This window comes from Xenopus laevis, chromosome 4S (genome assembly GCF_017654675.1).
Source record: "Xenopus laevis strain J_2021 chromosome 4S, Xenopus_laevis_v10.1, whole genome shotgun sequence".
NCBI classification, from domain to species: domain Eukaryota; kingdom Metazoa; phylum Chordata; class Amphibia; order Anura; family Pipidae; genus Xenopus; species Xenopus laevis.
Window position 1 is genome coordinate 102110330 of NC_054378.1, and position 11237 is coordinate 102121566.

Genomic DNA, 11237 nt, shown 5'->3' on the forward strand with positions numbered 1-11237 from the left:
TGTTTGGGCCAAGTCTCAAGTCAATTTGTCTGTTCTTGTTTTTATCTCTAAAAAAAAAAGAAGCTTAGCATAAATATTGTTATGATATGTGCGTGTTATTAATCCACAGGTGTCTGTTTAATTAAAAAAGAAATTGCTTGTGGGTTCTAAATACAGGAAATACTGTTGGTTATAATGAGGACATTTATTTATTTATCTATCTATCAAGCCTCAAATGTTTCTGGTCGAGTTTTTAAGGGGGAAAACTTGAATTTTTAGAGGAAAATTTTTTTTGATTTATGCTCCAAAGCTGCTAAAAATTAAAAAAAAAAACTCCAGCTAAAACTAGCTGTCTGTCTGTCTATTATCTATCATCTTTCTTTATTTCCTTCCTCCCTTCTGTCTGGTTGTACCTTTTACCTTGTTGTAAATGATGAGGTTATGGCTCGACATCTCAGAAAATGCATCTTACATGTACACAATAAACAGCACTGGTTAGCTCTGTTTATAAATTGGATATATTTCTCATTTAAACTGTATCCAGAGCCATCTGTTGAGCCACCTTTTTGGGATCTCAACTACATTAGATGCCACATATTTTACCACCAATACCATTTGATCTTCCTGAATCCCTTTCCATGTGCTCTTTAATAAGTATGGCATGTAACGAATCTGGGATTTGGTTTAGGGTTTGGTGAAACCCCAGCACTTTTATAAGATAAGGATTTGGATAAGAGATATATAATAATAAGTATATTGATTCTGGTGTGATTTTTCCATATGTATAAAGTATGGGATCCGTTATTTGTTATACAGAAAGCTCTGAAACATGGGAAGGTCATCTCACATATACTCCGTTTTTAAGCAAATAATTCTGACTTTTAATAACTTACTTGCACTTGATCTTATTTTAGCTGCATAAATTCAACTGGAGGCAAAACAATCCTATTGGGTTTATTATGGGGCAGATTTACTAAGGTTCGAGTGAATTTTCGAAGTACAGAAAGTTCGAATTTTTAAGTAATTTTTTGGATACTTCGACCATCTAATAGGATACTATGACTTCGAATTTAGTTTGACTTTGATTCAAAGTAAAAATCGTTCGAATATTCGACCATTCGATAATCGAAGTACTGTCTCTTTAAAAAAACTTCGACTTCAATACTTCGCCAAATTAAACCTGCTGAATTGCTATGTTAGCCTATGGGGACCTTCTCCAAACTTTTTCTAAGTCTTTACACATAGAATAAAAATCCTTTGATCGTACGCTAAAATCGTTCAAATCGTTTATTCGGTCGTAGGATTGCCAAATTCGGTGAAAAAACTTCGAATCCGATATTCGAATTCAAAGTTTTTCAATTCGATGGTCGAATTTCGAAATTTTTTGTACTTCGAAATTCGACACTTGATAAATATGCCCCTTAATGTTGAAATGTTTTTTAGCAGAGATCCAAATTACAGAAAGACTCCCTTATCTTAACTGAGAGTAAAGCAGATTTATTTATAGGCTTGTGCAATATCACATCTAATATCCGATGTGGTCCAGAGACTCAATTAGATGATTAATATTGATTGTCAAATGCGGATTGGTTTTAGCCGAATTTTTTTTTTACAGCCAAATAAATATTAAGATGTTATTCTTTATTGCTTTATTTTTATGGACCTGAAGGTAAGGCAGACTCATTTTTTTAAGAACCTGCCCGTATCTGATTTTTTTTTTCTATATTTATACAGGTATAATGAATTTTGCTTCCTCTAATTAATGTGCGTCAGTTCTCACTTACCTAATTTCTCCCCAATTCTGACCTTTTCACTTTCAGCATTCCCAGACCTGCCAGCTCACCTTCCAGGTTTATGTTTGATCAGTTATCTGATGGTGGGTAAACAGACACTTATCAAATGGAATTCCAGTGCAGCTACTGCACAGATTGCTGACTTCACATAGACACACAGACACTGCTGCCTCATGGGTGGCCGATTAATCATCTTACTTTTTGTAGATTAAGTTGGACCCTTTGGAGACTTCAAGTTTCAGGAGAAAGAATAAAGAGGAACTACAATGTGCAGACATCCGTTAAAGACTCCAGAAGTAAAGGCAAAAAAAACAATTCGCCCCGAACTGAAATTATTTGCATCAAGTTGTCCTTGATCCCATACCTGTACACCTGTGTTTGGTGTACAGATATGGAATCCGTTATCTGGAAAACAGTTATCCAGAAAGCTCAGAGTTAAGGGAATGACATCTCCTATAGATTCCATTTTACTCAAATAAGCCAGGTTTTTAAAATTGATTGTCTTTTTCTCTCTAATGATAAAACAATACCTTGTACCTGATCCAAACTAATATAAATCATCTTTATTAGTGGCAAAACAATCCTATTGGGTTTAATGTTTATAAATTAATTTTAAGTAGACAGAATTTCCAAATTATGGAAATATCCCTTATATGGAAAACCCAAGTCCCATACATTCTGGATACAGGTCCCATGCCTGAATTCCTAATCGGAATTTCTCAAGACACTGTTGGATGCCATAGCTCCCATAACCTCTATATGAGCAGGTGACATATTGGCAGTGTGTACATTTCATTGTGTACAGGGAAGAGTTCAGTTAAAAAGAGAGCACCTTGTGCTATGCTCTGTACACAAAAGAGGTGCTTTAGACCTATGTGTTTCAAAAATTTGTAAAACTGCGCCCAACCCCTGATGAATACAGTGCTGCCTTCATTATGTGTTGGTTATCCCTTAACCTGCGCATCATTCAGATACACAAGTAAAGCTGGCCATAGACACAAAGATCTGATCGTACGAATCCTCGATTCGTACGATTTTCGGACCGTGTGTGGAGAGTCCCGACATCTTTCGTCCGGCGGATATCGGTAGTTTGGTCGATCGGACAGGTTAAAAGATTTCTGTCGGCTGCTGGTAATTTCTCTGCATGTATTGCCGATCGTATGATTTTCAGAGGGAGACTGTCACTAGCTTTGGTCGGACATAACTATCGTATTATTGCTGTCAGGGGCAGAAAATCGGCTGATCTGTTCTTTAACTACTTTGATCTGAATGGATACTGGCAGGTCGGGAGATGGGGAAGTCCAATCTTTCGAGGATTTGAATGATTGGATCTTTGCATCTATGGCCAGCTTAATGGAGTTCTGGTGGACCCTAGTCATAATGGAGCCCATACTAAGGGTACAGGGCAGAGTTGCAATCACCCCAGATTTTCAGTTCCCAAATAACACTTGTGCACACCTTAGAGCACTGAATAATCTATCCAGAGTCTATACATCCCTTTGATCATGGACATGTGAATGATAGATATGCATTGCTCCACTGGTAACCACCTGCTGCTCCAAATCTCCATGAACTCCATTAAGATTTATAAAATCTTTTTTAGGTGGATGAATAGCAGCATTTGTCTTTCATGCTCTCCCTCTTATCACCTTTTAACAGTTATCTGTTTGGTACATATTTGCCTTATGACTCAAGGACTTCCTGGATTAGACAATGACAATATTCAGCACAATCTCACTGAAGCATCATATATATATATATATAAATATAAATATATATATATACTGTATAAACGTATAATGAAGCAATAGAATTCTTAATGAATCAGATGAAAATTGAGCATAGGACTGGCCAGATATGGGATGACATTGACGTAGTTGGCCAGCTTAAATATATTGCAATATATGGACAAACAATCCCTGTTTTGTTTAAAGGATAAGGCATTTTTTAAGTAGCTGTATGTACAAAATGTCTCTGTCTTAAATATATTGATAATGGGTTGAGTGCAGAGGAATCTTGTATTTGTCTATATGTATTTTGTGGTCACAGCCTCATTGCACCCCCGCCTAATGGTTTTAGAAATTAGTGGTGAGCACAACTTCCCCTTGTTTGTATGTTTATATATAGATATAGATATACAGTATAGTATAACCTGAATTAATCTGCATAGAGTAATTGGTAATTATACATGAGCACAGGTAAATCAATACATACTTTTAAGACATTAATAAAGAGCAAACTGTTTCATGATTGTTATTCTAAAAACAAGTTCATGTTGGAAGGAATTTTCCTGAGGATATTTGCCCCACTGATAAACCTGACCTGCATCAGATAATGAATACAAGTTACATCATTTCTGTCACCGCAGGTGTTATTCCTATGATAAAGTCTTCCAAACATTGCCTTTTCACTATGAAGAGCTCTTTTGTATGAGTTCCGATAACCCTGGCACATTTGAATACCTGGGAATCGTGGGTGATGATTACTAGCGCCCATTAACACACTGTACTTACGTCACCAGAATAAAAGGCGTCTCTGAGATTTTTGGTTCATATGGAGAAATACTGAGTCCCACTAGCCCTCCCTAATATTCCATTGTTTGCTTCTCATTGTCTCAGAGCTCTGTTAATTGGGGGAAGTTTACATTGGTTTTCCTGCAGACCTTTCCTAGTGAAATTCTTCAGAACCCAAAAATGACTTCCTTCCTTCAGAATTTCAGCCTGTGCGTCTTATCAATCATTGGGCACCAGTTAAATACACTTACATGCAAAATACAGGTCTCAAGCATAAAGGGTAGTTTTATTTTATTATTTTATTTTTCCTACTACTCACAAGGTAGTTTTACCCCAAGATTTTTTTTCAGTTCAGAATGTCTCTCTGACACCAATATGGCAATGGAATAGATAGCTGATTCAAGCAGCCAAATGATAAGGGTTAGCACTGCTGCCTTGATATATTGAGGTCACAAGTGCAGTTATGATGGGCTATATCTGAAAGTCATTGGGGCAAATTCACTAAGATTCGTAGTTGCGACAGGCGTAACTTCGCCGCACTTCGCCGCACTTCGCCAGGCGTAGTTTCGCCAGCGCTTCGCAAATTCACTAAAATCCGAAGTTGCGCTCAGGGGTACCGTAAGGTTGCAAAGTTGCGCTAGCGTTGATTCGCTAAGCAAAGCGAAGTTACGCTAGCGATGGTTAATTTGCATACGGCGCCAAATTCAAATTTCAATGGAGGAATACGTAGAATCACTACAAATGCCTGGGAAACCTTCAAAACATCAAATAAAAATTTTATTTTGCCCTACATATGTGCCCACTGTATAGGTAAGTTGCCATGAGTCAGGAAATGTAGGGGGGAAGGAGGGGAGCGCCAAAAAATTTTTCGATCTTTTTCAGCCTATCACCCATAATGTAGAGAACACGCCAGCGTGTTTTGGGACTTAGAAAAAATTTTGACTTTTTTTGAAACAATCCCTATCTACTCTATTGCGCTTCGCCTGGTCTGAGGTGGCGAAGGAAGTCTAGCGTAAAAGGTAGCGTTCAGTACACTGCGCGCGTTAGTGAATTTGCGTAGTTACGTCCGTAGCAAAAATTCGCCAGGCATAAGGGTGCGAAGTAACACTAGCGAATCTACGAAGTAACGCTAGCGTTCGGCGCTTCGGCGCTTAGTGAATTTGCCTCCCTGTGTCTGGGTCGGATCCCCCACAAAATCATACAGGCAGGTTAACTGTTTCTATATAGATAAAGGATGATAATAACAATAAGTACAAATTACCAATTCATCTCAAAATACATGCAGCCCTTTCTTGTGACAGATCTACTCTGATCCCCACCCACTCTTCCTATTTTAAAAAAAAAATGTAATACAATGACTGCCTTTGCATTCCTATGCTGCTATCTAAACCTCTTTTCTCCTTTTTTCGTAATCTTATCCAATGTAAGTCACCATCATATACTTCCAGGTTATCTCCCTGATTAAAAGAACCAGTAACAAAGTATCATCTTTAGAGATAGTAATGCTTTGTGAAAATTAATTTGTACACGTTGGGAGTAATTAATGATTCAGGAACCAGTTAGTACCGTGGCAATTAGCGGAAGAGTGTGAGAGACTGGCCAGGAAGCCAATGTGGTTCATAAATAATTTAGTTTATATAGTTTATCCGTCAATAGGGAAGCAGTTAGAAGATATATATACTGTATATATATATATATATATATATATATATATATATATATATATATATATATATATATATATATATATATATATTATATATATATGTACACCAGTGAATGCTACCTGCTGATTAGTGTGGAATTTTCTAATCAAAATGGAAAATTAACAGTAGAAGACCTTAAAATAAATTAAAATAATAAATAAAAATATAACAGCCCAGGACTGTAACTTCATAGCCCTACTTCTGCCACCCCTTGTCACCACTTGCAGTGGTTGACTTCTCCTTTAATTTCACTACTGATGAAGCCTCCTGTTACTGAGTCAATACCAATCAGGTAACATTTTTAGTTGCTGCCTGGAAAGGGGCATTATACAAAGGCTTATAATAATTAATAGGGGGGACTTGGGAACCAAATTCCTTCTAAATGAGGAAGGGACATGAAGGAAACAAGTTTTGTATCACCATCATTTATTTATGCAGTACGTTATGCTGTAATCATATAAGCGGATACGCAAAAATGCCCAACGAGGCCAGATGAGAACAGTGCCTCAGGCAGCAGTGAGCTGCTGGTTACAAGGGACAGCATAAAGCCGCCTCTTGTAATTTTGAGAGCTGAATTTCCAGGTTTAAACCTGGAAATTCAGCTCCGCTAGTGCAGAGAGCTCTATTGCACCCACTCCAACACTAATGTTTTAAGCGAGGAGCGGGAGAGGGGCTACATCAGGGCTGATGCCTCAGGCAGCAGCAGCCCCAGGATCACCCCTGCCTGTAACTGTGCTTAAACTACAATGTACAGCATTCAGTTGCTGGTCATTTACAACTTACACAATCATGATCTGTAGTGTTCATTGCACACATGGTTCACTGGGATCTGAGCCATTACAATCAGAAGTTAAACCTACAAAGGGGGAATTGAAGGCCTATAGTATAAAGTAAAAACACTATACGGCTGCTCTAGGTAGAAAGCTGAACATCAGCCCTATGCACTGAGGCACACTAAATAGGTAAAATGTATTATGGAGCATTACCCTTTCATTATAGTCTCAAAATATATTCACAGTGCGAGAGCACACTTGATCCTGTTCTCCATAATCCTTCTGTTTATAGTTTTATTTTTTACAGCCTAAAAAACGCCGATATTCTGATACCAGAAAAGGGAAGGTATGTAGCTACTGTTGGCTCTATAGAAGCTTCAGGCCCAAGGCCCAAGGTTTGAGTGGTACCAATTATTCTGTCAGTGAGGGCCACCCACTACTTCTTGGCTATTTTAATTCCCTGTCTCTGTCTTTCCCTGGTTTTAATTTTTATGGGCTACATCTGGTCTAGTAAGCAGTTTCCTGTACTTTTTGTGTTCAATAGGTTTCATTCATTCCAACAGAAGTGATTTTTCAGGCAGGGCAGATAGGGCATCTAATTTGGGCCCAACATCACAGGTGCTTCTTAGAGGGAGGGTGTAGATAAAAGCACAAATATCTACTTGTTCAGACCTGTTATGAACATTTATTGCATTATCCCCATTATTACATTGTATAATTTTTAGTATGTGATGTACATCAGGGATATTGCTTTTATGACCCTCCCACTGTTACTGATATACAACTCCCAGCACCACAGGTGGTGAAATATAATATTTCTCTTAGACTGGGGCCCCAGTTTGCCTTCCTTTTCTCAAACTGCTGATTCTGTGGAAGAAGGAGGGAAAAGAAATGGGCAAAGCAGAGAGTGAAAAGAGTAATAATTATATCTCTCAGTAAAAAGAGGCACTAAAGCTAATGCAGACTTCAGAGACTACGACTCATGTGTTTACAGTAGATATACAATAAAAATACTGTATCTTTGCTCTTGGTTTAGAAATGAGTTATTCATTTACAGCTTTTACTTTTAATACATTGGGGGGGGGGCAGTTTACTTTCATTTACTGCATGTCTCTGTCTGTGCTCACCCAATAGTGATATGAATCAGACTTTCAGGAACAGGCTAGGTCAGGGGTGCCCAAAAGGTAGATTGGGATCTACCAGTAGACCTTTAGCTGGTGATCAGTAGATCTCAAGACACTGTCAACAAACCGCTTGTCCAAATCACCCTCCTGTTTCATGATTTTCATTAAGATATTTATTATGTTAGGGTAGGGGCACAATGGGCGAGATTTAGTCGCCTGGCGACAAATTGCCTCGTCTTTTGTGGCTATTAATCTCCCCGAACGCCTTCCCTCTGTCTTACGCCGGCTATAATAAAAGTCGACTGCGGCATGGCACACGTGATGCTTCATATTCACGAGGAAACTTCGGGCCTCTTCGGAACACGAAGGGCCGCGCGTGCCATGCCGCAGGCGACTTTTCATTATAGCCGGCGCAAGGCAGAGGTAAGGCGTTCAGGGAGATTGGTCGCCGCAAAGACGAGGCGATTAGTCACCAGGCGACTAAATCTCCCCAAATCGCCCAGTGTGCCCCTACTCTTTAGGTTTCAAAAGAAATAGTTATTTGTTAAATATAGCAATATAAATTGTCCCATAAATGAGTATTTAAGTAATATATTCCATGTAATAAAATGCTAACAATGCTTTTTATGGATGTAGATCGAAATGGAACAATATCACCAAAAGTAAATCTTGCATTATTAAAGTATGGGCACTCCTGGGCTAGGTCCATAGAGACCCTACACAGAAAGTTCATCTAGCACACCCCTTGATCCAATCTAATGCTCCCTCAGATGTGCTCCTGAAAGTTTAAGTCATAATACCAGGAAAATTAGGTGGGCACAGACATTGAATTGAAGTAAAAGCTGATAAATCCATAACACTTGTGAACCAGGATTTATCAGAATAACTGAGCATTGTATAAACAGGAAGGTACCTTAGGGATTAATAATAAACAGGAGAGCAAATGTACAGGCTGTTTGTACTAGGAGAGATAACTGGGTGAATACACAGAGAAGCTTAGCCAATGACTGAACAACTTGCTTTCCTACAGGTGCTGAGAAACTACAACTCCCAAAATCTCCTGACATATTTTGTCTGTCGGTGGAATGATGTGAGCTGTGCTGCAATACTATACTAAGGCTCATTTATATTTGCAAGTGCAGGGAGCATAGGGTAATTTTTCTAGCACAATGCCGCATTTCCCGACATTTTGTTGCAGATCAGAAGCGAATGTATGGATTCCTCCTGCGCCTGACTCTTTAGGTGCAAGTTTGCTGCGCCAATTGACACCGCTTAGTCAGGAGGTGCTGGTAGCTCCAGGGTTCCCCTACCTCAATAGTTGCAGTAGCTCTATATTCAGACTGGAAGAAATGAGCAAGGCCAAGTACAACCATATGGAAGTTTAACAAGTGCGGGACACGAGATAGAAGGTCCCTGCTCCATAGAGCTTACAGTCTGAGTGGGTAGGTAACAGACTTTTAAAGAACTCCAATTTCCCATGCTCTAAAAACTTTAAAACAGAGAGTTTTACTTGCTCCTAATAAAAGTGAATGGGATAGGGATCTTAAATTGTAAGCTCCTCTTGGGCAGGGAAATATGCCCTGTGAAATATGTTGGCGCTGTATAAATAAAGAAGATGGGACCAGTTATCCAGAATACTCGGGACTTAGGGTTTTCTGGATAAGGGATCTTTCCGTAATTTGGATCAACATACATTAAGTCTGGGTTTATTTAATGTAAACAGTAAATAAACCCAGTATGGTTGTTTTGCCACCAATAAGGATTAATTATGTCTTAGTCGGGATCAAGTACAAGGTGCCGTTTTATAATTACAGAGAAAAGGAAATCATTTTTAAAAATTAGTTATTTAATTAAAATGGAGTCTTTAATGGGAAATGGCCAGTAATTCAAAACTTTCAGGATAATGGGTTTCCGGATAACAGATCCCATACCTGTAATTATAGAGAGGAATGTTTTGGCAAACTTTTTTTTTTAAACATGAAACTGCCACAGTGTTATCCTTATAGTGGCGAGAAAATCTAGTTTAGAAAGGGAAAAGATGCCAGCTCCTAAACAAAAGCAGCCGAGGTTCCCAATAACATTTTGTATAGCAGGAAGTTATAGCAAAGAAAGAAATGCAGGGATACAGCAAAAATTGCCTCCTATACCATAGGAATATATATGATTATTATTATATAAATCTGTATGACCTCTATATCAGTCTGAATGGTCCCTATTCTATAACACAGTGTAATAAAAGTACAAGTTAACTCCAAGAATTCATATCTAAATGAGCAGTTACATAGAAGTTTGGGACATTTCCCATTATAAAACAGCTTCAGAGGTGAGCATGGACTAAATCAATATTGCGGTTACCTGTTTTTCATTCTATTTGTCCCATAGTACAGAGTCTCGCTGCCATATCATCTCCCTTACAGGCTGCAGTAGGAAAGTGGCAGCTGGAACTCCAGGCATGTAAGAAGCTGGTAGGGAAAGGGCTGGGACAAAGCAAAAGGCAATGACCTATAGAGAGAGGAGAGAGGCTGTGAGATGAGAGAGGAGGGAAGTTAAAAAGTAAAGGGAGTAGTGCTGGGCTGGGAAGAGTCGGGAAACAAAGGGATACAAACATGAGTGAAGAAATACAGAGAAAATACAAATTTAAGAACAGAGAGGAGGGATGGTGAGTGGCTGCACAAGGACAAATCAATGAAGTAGATGAGTGACTGGAATAAAGAAAAGATGGGCTCATTTACAAACACAGTGTAAACTGTAAAGAGCAACAGTTAGATGCAAGTCAACATGAATTTTTAACCATATTACAGTGGTTTTATTACCAAACACTAAGCTGTGATCACCACAACCTGCATTTATTGAACCAATATGGGTGCAAATTTGCATCCATTGCAGTAAAACTCACACAAACTGCAGCACATTTTTCCTCCTTTGCGTTTGTATTCTTATGGCATTACTTCTAGGCTGTGACATTAGCATCCAATTCACTTGGCAGTTGCAGCTATTGACATATCCCACTAAGGGAACCCGGAAATCACCCCTGATGTCAGTGTGTGTACATTGCATGCAATTCATCAGAGCAGACTAAAAGGGCACATTAGCGCTTGCCACAAGTTGCAAAGGAGCATGTATGAGCGCAACATCCAAATAGCTTCAATGTTCAGTCCAAGTGCAGGTGCTGAGCATTCAGGGCTCTCTGACAAAAGCCTCTTTTTTAATTAAGTTTCATAAACTTTGTATCTGTATGTGAGGTCAGTGCAAGAGATCAAGGATAAATACAGGATATTTCAGTAAGAACCCAGGACTGCTGATTGAGCTGTTAAAATTGGGACTGTACCGCAGATAATGGGACAGTTGG

The 11237-nt window shown here is 38.7% G+C and overlaps 1 protein-coding gene across 2 annotated transcripts in view; it reads right to left on the reverse strand.

Annotated features, from left to right (window-relative positions):
* cdc42ep1.S (CDC42 effector protein 1 S homeolog) overlaps nucleotides 1–10413 on the reverse strand; it is a 29485-nt gene extending 19072 nt beyond the window's left edge. The window contains exons 1-2 of one of the 2 annotated variants that reach the window (XM_041561660.1): nucleotides 10244–10413; nucleotides 1764–1849 (exon numbers count right to left, since the gene is read on the reverse strand). The gene's annotated coding sequence lies outside the window, so the exon portion shown is untranslated. The remainder of the gene's footprint in view (nucleotides 1–1763; nucleotides 1850–10243) is intronic. The other variant, XM_018259291.2, reaches the window with a different exon arrangement.
* Between the last annotated feature and the right edge of the window lie 824 nt (nucleotides 10414–11237).